Source organism: Loxodonta africana, chromosome 11 (assembly GCF_030014295.1).
Source record: "Loxodonta africana isolate mLoxAfr1 chromosome 11, mLoxAfr1.hap2, whole genome shotgun sequence".
Classification (NCBI taxonomy): Eukaryota; Metazoa; Chordata; class Mammalia; order Proboscidea; family Elephantidae; genus Loxodonta; species Loxodonta africana.
Genome location: NC_087352.1, coordinates 15,803,217 through 15,814,956, shown reverse-complemented (window position 1 = coordinate 15,814,956; position 11,740 = coordinate 15,803,217).

Genomic DNA, 11,740 nt, shown 5'->3' with positions numbered 1-11,740 from the left:
TTTCTGGCAGTCGGCTTTTCTTATACCTGGCTAGTTCACTCATTTATGTGACCCGCCTGGCTCCTGTAGGCATTTGAGTTTTCCATCCCTGCCCTAGAACTGCTGTTGACTTGGAACCTGGGGGAGGGAGGGAGGCTGGGAATCTGCATTTGAAACAAGCTCCCTGGGTGGTTTCATGCATAGTGGAGACAGAGTAGGAGCCACTGGTGGTAATGGAAGAAGTGGAATGGGTGTGATGCCCTAGGCAGCATAAACAGCACGGGTTTGCAAACTCAGATGGTTCCAGGGACCAGGCAGGTGATGAAAATGTGTGACGCAGACGGGTGTAAGACAACGGGGAATGCTGGAGACTGTGGCGAACTTGGAGAGTGCTGGCCTCGCCTAACGGCATTCAAATTGAAAACAAAACAACGCTGTGAGGACCAAACAAAACATGTCTATGGGTCGAATGAGGCTGCTAGGCTGCCATTTTGTGCCCTCTGGAAGAAGGTGAAGCCTCGAGAATAGGGACAGAGCCCTGAGAAAGGCCCACGTGTGAGGGTTGGGCAGGAAGCCAGAAGATGGGAGGAGAAGCAGGCAAGTGTGGCGTGCTGGAAGTTTCAAGTGTTTTGGAGAAGGGAGTGATCGAGTGACTGTCCTAAGCTGCTGAAAGGGGAAGAAGATGAGGAAGCAGCCGCTGCCGTTTCCACCAGGGTAGAATTTCCCCCGCAAGGAAACACAGATTAGTTCTGAAACAAATTGGTTGAAAAGAAATGTTTCCAGTTGCCTGGTCTGATTGTCTCCAGCTGGCCAGGCCTTCTTGACCACTGCATACACTTGATGAACCATAGGACCACCGCTGTCCCATCACAGGTGCATATTCCCACTGGGGAGGCAGAAGAAGTGCTCAGAGTATGAGGAAAGATCTAGACACACACCTCATGTCCGCATTTCACAGTCTGGGGTGACGATGACACATAGAGGCTTAATGCACTTCTCAGAGGAGCCCCTGGGTGGTGCAAACAGAGAAAGCGCTCAGCCGCTTACTGAAGTGTTGGCACTTTGGGTCCACCCAGAGGTGCTTCGGAAGAAAGCCCTGCTGACCGACTTCTGGAAAGTCACCCGTCGCAGACTGTGGAGCACGGTTCTAGTCTGACAGCGTGGGGCCGCTGTGAGTCGGAGCCAACTCAGTGGCGGCTGGTGCGTCTCAGAGGCAGAGCCAACACCGACAGAGCAGGTCTTTGGGGAAAAAACAGTTTTTAACGCAAAGCACTATCGTGTGCTGTCAAGTTGATTCCAACTCATAGCGACCTCATAGGACAGAGTAGAACTGCCCCATAGGGTTTCCAAGGCTGTAATCTTTACGGAAACAGACTGCTAACATCTTTTTCCCTCAGGAGCAGTTGGTGGGTTCGAACCACCAACCTTTTCGGTTAGCAGCTGAGCGCTTTATCCATTGTGCCACCAGGGCAATATTAAAGATGATTAAATGTAGAAAAAGCAGACAAATGGAAATGGTGAAAACCTTAGTACACAGTGGATTTCAACCCCAGCTCCAGCATCGATTAGCTCTGGGATCTGGTGCAGGTCCCTACACCCGTCTTGGCCCTCACTTTACCCATGTGTCAAACAGTGATTACCCCGTAGGTTGTTGGGAGGATGAGGCTCCACACAGTGCTTGATAACAAAACTGCCGTTAGCTTTTGTCATCACTAGCCGCGGCATAAACATAGGAGACAAAACGGGGCAATGGTGCGTCTCAAACTGCATCCCACTTTGACACACTGGCTATAATTGCATCAGCGACTGGTTGGAAACATTTCATTTTTGACCGATTTGCTTTTGGATCATGCATTTGGAGCTGGAGACAAGAGTGAACTTCATGAAAACAGCAGATCTAGCAAAAGTGGCAGAACATAAAAAAAATCCATACAAAACTGCATAAACAACCAACACACTGATAGTCGCAAACCTCTCTTAGGTCAGAGAAAATGTCCACCCACCCACCCCCAAAGAATGATGAGGGACATGCCAGCTTCTAAAAAGGGGTGCTAAGCTTGTAACATTTACCTTAAGGTGCACAAAACTCACTAACACATAAATTATTTACATCCTCTTTTCATTTCCACCATCCTAGTTTTTGAATCGTTTCAATTTGCTTAAAAGAATGTGTCTAGTTGCACATTATTACTGTTTCATAAACATTCAAAAACTGTGTGTAGAGTAAAAAATGAAAATAACCCTTCATCCCTCACTCTCCCCTCTCCCCACAGACACACACATTTCTATTATGTGCGTGAGCAGATCATTTTCCTCCCCAAAGGCAGATATATCTTTTTTTCCCCTAGATATTAGTTCATGAATATCTTAGGGTTCTCTAGAGTAACAGAACTGTAAGATAGATTGGTTGATTTTCTAGAATTGGCTCATGTGATTGTTGGGGGGCCGGCAAGTCCAAAATCTCTAGGTCAGGCTGGAGATTGCCTGCAGGCTCGTGTCCCAAAGTCCATAGGTCAGGTGGTGGGAAGAGTGAAGAGCTCTGGCAACATGTCTGTCTATAGTCTGGAGGCAGAGTACACCTGAAGGAAACTCCCTTTTTGTTCTTCAGGCCTTCAACTGGTTGGATTACGCCCACCCGCATTATGAAGGGTAATCAAACTGACTTAATCATATGTAAATACTTCATGAGGAGCCCTGGTGCGCAGCAGTTAAGTGCTCAGCTGCTAACCAAAAGGTTGGTGGTTTGAACCCACCCAACAGCTCCACGGGAGAAAGACCTGGTGATCTGCTTCTGTAGATTTACAGTCTAGGAAATCTTACGGGACAACTCTGCTCTGTCACATGGGGTCCCTATGAGTCGGAATTGACTTGAAGGCACACAACAGGAAGTACTTCATAATAGGCTCACGTTTGATTAAACAATTGGGCACTATAGTCTAACCAAGTTGACACAAAATAACCATCACAATGAATTTATATCCATATGGATATAGACACATAGTTTCTTGCATTTTTTACATAAATGGGGTTAATATTCTTTATTTTGCCTCTTTCCATTTAAGTTTCAGCTGTCTGCTCGCATTACTCATTACACGTGGCCCTCTGTCATGTTTTTATTTTTCAAATTTCATTAATTTTGTTGCTGAGAGTATACACAGGAAAACATATACCACTTCAACAGTTTCTACATGTAATGTTTAGTGCCACTGGTTACATTCTTTTGAGTTGTATAACCAGTCTCATTGTCTTTTTCTAAGTTGTTCCTCCCCCGTTAACATAAACTGACTGCCCCCTGAGCTTCCTGTCTAATCTTTTGAGTTGCTATTGCCAATTTGGAAACCCTGGTGGCATAGTGATTAAGTGCTACGGCTGCTAACCAAGAGGTCGGCAGTTCACATCCACTAGGCGCTCCTTGGAAACTCTACAGGGCAGTTCTACTGTGTCATATAGGGTGGCTATGAGTCGGAACTGACTCAACAGCAGTGGATTGGATTGCCAATTTGATCCCATATAGATAGATCTTAAAAGAGCACAGTGCTCTAGGCAGACATTTCTTCACTAGTTAAGCTAAACTATTGTTTGGTTTTAAGAAGACTTCAGGATATATTTTTAGTTAAAGGTTTTATGATTATCTCAGGGGAATATTTTCAGGGATTCATCCAACCCACAAAGCTCCAGGAAGTCTTAGAGTCCATGAGAATTTGAAATTGTGTTCTAAATTTTCTCCTTTTTGATCAAGATTCTTCTGTGAAATCTTTGATCAAAATGTATGTCATGTTTTTAAATGGCTACCTAGTAGTGTACTCAACAGACACATTTCTAGTTCCACAGTCCATCCTATCTGTATGTTATCTGTAGATGTGTAAACGAATTACCCGGAAACTCAGTGGCCTAAAACAACAAGCACTTATTATGCTAGGGTTGCTGTGTGGGTCTGGAGTCCAGGTGTGGATTAGCTGGGTGCCTCCGACTTAGGGGTCGATCATGAGGTTGCAGTCAAGCTGTCGGCTGGGACTTCCACCTCATCTGAAGACTCCACTGAGGGAGGACCCACCTCCAAGCTCACGTCCTTGTTAGCAGGATTCAGTTCCTTGTGGTGGCTGGACCAAAGGGGCCTCTCTGTTCCTTACTTAGTGTTGATCAGAGGCCTTGCTCTGTAGACTATGTAGACCTCTTCATAAACCAAAAAAACCAAACCCACTGCTGTTGTGTCGATTCTGACTCATGGTGATGACCCCATAGGATACAGTAGAACTGTTCCATAGGGTTTCCAAGGCTGTAATCTATGGAAGCAGACTGCCACATCTTTTTCCTGTGGAGCCTCTGGTGGGTTTGCACCACCGACCTTTTGGTTCACAGCCAAGCACTTTAACCACTGCAGCACCAGGGCTGCTGAGATCTCTTCGTAGGGCAGCTCAATGTGGAGGTAAGAGCATGCCCAAGATGGAAGCTGCAGTCTTTTTATGACCTAGTCTCGGAAATGACATCCTTCACTTGTGCCGTATGCCATTCATCAGAAGCAGGCACTAGGCCCAGCCCACACTCAAGGGGTGGGGATAATACAAGACGAGGAGGTGAGGTGAGGGGACTTTTGGGGGCTATCTCTGGGGCTTCGCCACACTATGTTTGGGCAGTGGGTAGCTGTGTGTTTTTCGCTATTAAAAATGCCACAGACAATGTACCTTTTTTTTTTTTTGCTCACTTATGCAGGCATTCCTGTGGGATACATTTCTAGCAGCAGAATTTCTGAATTGTGGAGTACACTCTATTTTTATTTTTTTAATTTGACTTTTTAAAACTTGAACTTATTTTTTGCATATATAAAGCCTTCATCTGCTTCACATTTTAGAAGTTTCCTAAACTGACCTAGAGTCCTTGGGTGCTAACTGAAAAGTTGGAGTTTGAGTCTGTGAAGCGGCACCTTGGAATCTACTGTACAATCAGCTATTGAAAATCCTATGGAGCAGTTCTACTCTGACACACATGGGACAGTGTCTTAGTCACCTAGTGCTGCTATAACAGAAATACCACAAGTGGATAGCTTTGACAAAGAGCAGTTTATTTCCTCACAGTTAAGTAAGCTAAAAGTCCAAATTCAAGGCATCAGCTCCAGGGAGTCTTTCCCTGTTGGCTCTGGAGGAAGGCCGTTGTCGTCAATCTTCTTCAGGTCAAGGGGCTTCTCAGACGCAGGGACCCAGAATTCAAAGGACACACTCTGCTCCTGGTGCTGCTTTCTTGGTAGGATGAGGTCCCCCTGTCTCTCTGCTCACTTCTTTCTTTTATATCTCAAGAGATTGCCTTAAGATACAATCCAATCTTTAGATTGAGTCCTGCCTCACTAACACAACTGCTGCCCATCCTCCCTCATTAACATCATAGAGGCAGGATTTACAACATATAGGAAAATCACAGGATACTGGGAATCATGGCCCAGCCACATTGATAACACACATTTTTTGGAGGACATAATTCAATCCATGGCAGTCACTGTGAGTCGGAGTTGACTCAATGACAACTGGAAAATGACCCAATGCAAAGTCTCTCCCAGCTACCCAGCTCCCTCTAGAAATCAACTGCCAATTTTTTCCACGTCCTTTCAGAGATAGGTACAAGCATATAAAAGCAAAAGGAGAGATACATTCATTTTTCTGGCTCTCTCCTTCAGTGGCAGCTTATTTTGTTCTGTGGTTTATTTTTTTAACCTAACCACAGACCTGGACATTCATGCCAGGCCAAAAGGCCCTCCGTTCTTTTTCATGGCCGTATAACATTCTTTTATAGGAACATGTCACCATTCTCTTCATCAGTCCCCTGTTTTTGGCTATTTAGGATGTTTCTGACCTTTTGAAGGAGCCCTGGTGGCACAATGGTTAAGTGCTCAGCTGCTAACTGAAAGGTTCGTAGTACAAACCCACCCAGCAGCTCCGTGGGATAAAAGACCTAGTGACCTTCTCCTGTAAACATTACAGCCTAGAAAATCCTATGGGACAGTTCTGTTCTGGGTCACTGTGAGTCAGAACCAACTAAAGAGCACCTAACAACAACTGGCCCATTTTCAGTGGTGACAGAACTGCCAAATTGCCCCCTCTTGAAGGTGGCTCGCATAACAGCAATTGTACCAATCTGTCTTAGTTACCTAGAGCTGCTTTTACAGAAGTACCACAAGCGGGTGGCTTTAACAAATAGAAATTTATTTTTTCACAGTTTAGGGGGCTAGGAGTCCGAATTCAGGGCGCTGGCTCTAGGGGAAGGCTTTCTCTGTCAGCTCTGGAGGAAGGTCTTTGTCTCATCAACTTCTGCTTCCTGGTTCCTTGGCGATCTCCATGTGTCTTGGCATCTATCGTCCCACACCACTTCCTTGCTTAATCTCTTTTTTATCTCAAGAGAGATTAACTCAAAACAGGCCAAACACTAATCCTTCCCCATTAACATAACAAGGACAACCCATTTCCAAATGGAATTTTAACCACAGGCATGGAGGTTAGGGTTTCCATCACATATTTTGGGGGGACACTATTCAATCCTTAACACAACCTGTTCTCAAGCAGTTCACCTGATGCAGGTCACACCACACAGAAGAGGCCTGACGGGGCCTAACATCCTCTCAATGCACCTGGCCTCTAAAGACGAGGAGGAAGAGCCCTGGGTTTGGGGCTGGGGGTAGCCTGGGTTCTCTACAATCTGGGAATCACTTGGAGGAGTCCATGCACTGAAGGGCAGGTGGTGGCAGACAGGGAGATTGTGGTGGTGCTGCAGCGACAAGGCGGTTGGGTCACAGCCCTGAGTTACTTGTCTCAGTGGGCTTCATGCCAGAGGGGCAGAAAGGTGAGGGCGTTCACCCCTGATGCTTCTCATGTGTCCCACCAAGTGGGGCCAAGGGCCTCTGCTGAGACTAAGAACCTGGGCTTGAGCCCCCTCTTCATCTGTGACTTCAAACCAGCCATCTTGTCTCCCAACCTTTGGTCTCCCCATCTGTAGAATGGGTCCAATAAGATGATGAGCCTCATGGTGTGATGTGTGAGGATCCTGTGAGTCCAGACATGGGAGGCACTTCAGCATAGTGTTTAAGAAATATTAACTGTTATGATCACTTTCCAGGAATGACATTTAAAATTTTTGTTGTTGTTGTTGAAAATATACACAGCAGAACATACACCAGTTCAACAATTTCTACATGTAGAATTCATTGTCACTGATTACATTCTTCAAGTTATGCAACCATTCTCACCCTCCTTTTCCAAACTATTCCTCCTTCACTAACATAAACTCACTGCCCCCTAAGCTTCCTATGTAACCTTCTGAGTTACTGTTGTGAATTTGATCCCATATAGATAGGTCTTAAAAAGATACAGTGTTCCAGACAAACCTTCTTTACTAGTTAATATAAACTACTGTTTGGTTTTAAGAAGACTTGAAGGGATAATTCTGGTTTAAATATTATCTCAGGGCAATAGCTTCAGGGGTTTATCCAGCCTCAGTGGCTCCAAAATGTATGGATTCCATGAGAATTTGTAATTCTGTTCCCCATTTTCCCCTCTTTTCACCAGGATTCATCTATAGATTTGATGAGAAGGTTCTGTAATGATAGCCGGGCACATCCAGTTCTGGTCTCATGGCGAAGGAGGCAGTTGTTCACGGTGGCAATTACCCACGAATTCCATTTCCTCCAATTCCTGACTCTCAGTCCTCTGTTGCTCCAGGCAAATAGAGACCAGTTGCTGTACCTTGGATGACCACTTGCAAGCTTTTAAGACCCTGGCACGACGCAACAACAGGAATGGTATTTTTTAAAAAATGACCAAGTGAAACAGGCTGGGCCCTAGCTGTAACCCCGGACTGGTCCATCCTAGTGCTCACCAGCTGAGCTTTAGCTTTGGTGTCAGTACTGGGGTCCCTAAGGAAGGGGAAACCCTGGTGGCGTAGTGGTTAAGTGCTACGGCTGCTAACCAAAAGGTTGGCAGTTGGAATCCCCCAGGCACTCCTTGGAAACTCTACAGGGCAGTTCTACTCTGTCCTATAGGGTCACTATGAGTCAGAATCGACTTGACGGCACTGGGTTTTTTTTAAGCAGGAAGAAGAAGGCCAAACCAATTTCTAGAAAACAAGAGCTAATTGAGGAAATGTAGAGAATACTGGGAGGTAGCAGGGGCCCAGTGGAGTTCATGAATTTGCAGTTCATTTGCTAAAAAAAAAAAAAAAATTGGATGTTGGAGGGAGGTTGGGACTCCAGCAGCGGAAAAATGGGTGTGGTCTGGGCTTGGCAGGAAGTGGCCAGGTAGCTCACCTTTCAGGCCCTGCTCTGTGAAGTGAGGATCTAATAAACCAACTTTGGAGGATGCTAATGAGAATTGAATGAGCTCAGAGTGCTAGCACAGTTTTTCATGCTTAGTAAATAGTACATGCTGAATGTGGCTGTTAGCTGCTGTCGAGTTGACCCTGATTCATGGTGATCCTGGAGCAAATGCTGCCCAGTCTTGTGCCATCCCCATGCTTGGTTGCAGACTGGACTGTGGTGATCCATATGGTTTTCATTGGCTGGCTTTCAGAAGTAGATCATCAGGCCTCTCTTCTTAGCCTGCACAAACCACGCTGAGTCGTCTACCATTTCCAGTTGTTTTCTTTAAAGTGGTTTGAGAATCTAAAGACAATTATCAATACAGCTGAGGGCTGAGTCTTTCAAGGTTTTTAGGAGCTTTTCCCTTCAATCACTTGCAGTTGTTTTCCTTGCACCTAATTTGGCAGAATTTTTTCTTTTCTTTTTTAGGACACTCACCTTTAATCTTTCCAACACAGGCAACAAGGTTTGCATATAAGTAACTCTCTTTTTCGTCACCTGGAGCCCTGGTGGTGCAGTGGTTAATAGCTCAGCTGCTAACCAAGAGGTCAGCAGTTCGAATCCACCAGCTGCTGCTTAGAAACCCTACAGGGCAGTTCTAATCTGTCCTATAGGGTTGCTATGAGTTGAAATCGACTAGACAGAAGCAGTTTTTTTTTTTTTTTGCATTATTATTTCATTAATTTGCTTACTAGTTGGTTAAATTATGAATTGAAGGACAGCTGGCATAAATAGATTTGGGAACAGCTACCTCTCAGGAAGCAGAACTGCTTAGTCATAGATTCGCCTTCCAGCTCAGGCAATGGGTTTTACTGATGAAGTGTAGGGTGTAGTGAGATTGTTTCTGAGAACTTTTACTGAAGTCTTACTAATTTCACAGTCTGTATTTTCTTTTCACATTCTGACATGAGTTTCCATTTTGCTTACCCTGGAGTGTATCCTGGCACATCTTTCTCCATGTTTATACAACCCAGTGCAGTTATACCCATGTGCAGTTATACCCAGTGCAGTTATATATGTGTTCTGATGGGATCAGAAGGATAGGAAGGCATTAACTAGGTAGAGGGAAGAGCACAGAAGAAATAAATTTGGAGAGGTGAGCAGAGGTCACATCATGCAGGGTAATAGAGGCCATGGTGAGGAATTCAGCCATTGGAGGGTTTTGATTACACAAGTGGGACAAGGCAAGAGATCTTGATGGCTTGGACCAGTGAGAATGGTGAGAAGTGAGGGTTTGGAGAAATTTAGGAGGCTCTTACCCCTGTGGTTTCTTTCTCCCTCCTTCCTGCTGCCAGCAGTGGGGTGTCCTGACATGGGTGACTAATAGGGCTCTGGAGGGACCTGTTGATGTCTAATTTGCAGCCTGGCTCCCGAGAGCACTGATTCCCCATTTGGGGAGCCTCTAGGCCATGTGGCCACAATCTAGGTTGCACTGGAGGCTCTGGTCAGTCCCAGGAAGCCCTTGGGCAGGAGGCTTGGTGGGCAGGCAAAGGTGGGGAAGTTCAATCTAGCCCATGCTTCTCCTCCCGTTTCACTGGCCACTCTTCCTCCAGTTCTTTGCTGGTTCCTCCTTATGGCCTCAGACTCTAAGGGCATGTCATGCCCCTGTCTCTAGCCACACCCATGCTCTTCATAATTTCATGTAGTCTCATGGAATCTAACACAGATGACTCCCAAATTTATATCATCAGATTCCTGTATCCCATTGATTAGTCAAGATCTCAAACTTAACACATCACAGAGCTAGTGACAACCTCCTCACACAGTCTTCTCCAGTTCAATAAGTGGCACCTCTGTGCAGGCAAAACCCTTGGTGTCATCCTTGACCCTGCTCTTTACCTCTTCCTGGACAAGTCCTTGTGGAAGTGACCACTCCACCACCCCTACTGCCGCCACCCTGCCATGAGATCCATCCCGTTGGTGCCTCTTCCCTGAACTACAGCCACAGTCTCCTCTTTCCTCTCCTCGCTTCCGTTCTTGTCCCCTACTGTCTTATTTTCAACACAGCCACCAGACAGATCCTTAAAATATATTCAAATATTTCAAAAATTACTTTTTAATAGGAACACTTGCACATGGTAAGAATTTCATACAGTCCAAAAGAGAAAATGAAATCTGCCCACCCCTGTGCTGCCCCTCCCACCCCCATCTGCCTTTTTCTCTCTTTGGAGATAAGGATGGCTCCCAGCTTCTTCTGTGGACACGTGGTGATAGTTTGTGCATGATTCTGGGCCTCCTGTGAATGATTTGTTTTAAAACGTAAATGATGGTACATTGCTCCTTTGCTGAAATCCTTCTGGTGATTCCCCAGCAGAGTGAGATTCAACTCCAGATTCCACCCCATGGTCTGCTGGATGCTGTGCATAGAGCCTGTCCTCTCCCTTCTCACACCTCTCCTCAGAAGACTGACCCAAATGCTTTCTATTAACTTGTTTGATCCTTATAACTGCTCTTCTTCTTGTGTGCAGTTGATTCCAATTCATAGTGACCATGCATGAGAATAGAACTGCCCTATAGGGTTTCCAAGGATGTAATCTTATGGGAGCAGATCACCAGGTCTTTTCTCCCTCAGAACGCCTGGTGGGTTCGAACCGCCGACCTTTCAGATAGCAGCCAAGTGCCTAACCACTGTGCCACAAGGGCTCCTTTATAACCACTTTGAGGACTAGGGTGCACCTGACCCAAGCCACGGTATTTTCAGTCACCTCATATGCACACAAAAGGTGGATAAGAGTAAGGAAGACAGAAGAATCGACGCCTTTGAATCACGGTGTTGGCCAAGAATACTGTACGGACTACCAGAAGAACGAACAAATCTGTCTTGGAGGAAGTACAGCTAGAATGCTCCTTAAAAGCAAGAACGGCGAGATTTCGTCTCATATACTTTGGACATGTTATGTCATCATGCTCGGTAGAGGGTCAGTGAAAAAGAGGAAGACCCTCAAGGAGATGGATTGACACAATGGCTTAAACAGTAGGCTCACACATAGCAAGATTGTGAGGATGGTGCAGGGCCAGGCAGTGATTCATTCTGTTGTACATAGGGTCACTATGAGTCTGACCACCCGCAGTACTGAACAACAACATGGGTTAGATACCCACATTTAAGAGGGACGTTGAGGTAAGAAATCTTACGCAACCTGCCTAAGGACACACTACGTGTTAAGTGAACACGCAGCCACCTGATATTAGTTGAGTGAACCACTGAATGGCCAACGAGCGGTGTGGATGGCAAAAAGCAGGAGGCGGGGCAGAAGAGACAGGGCCAACGGGCACGCGGCTGTGATTGGTGGGTTCTCCCGGGGCCGCTAGCCCCGCCCAGGCAGCGCGGGGCCCGATGGGAGTTGTGGTTCGAATTCCACCCTAGCCACGTCACTGACTACAAATCCCAATCCCTCCCTTCGAGCGTGGTAGTTTCCGCAGTCC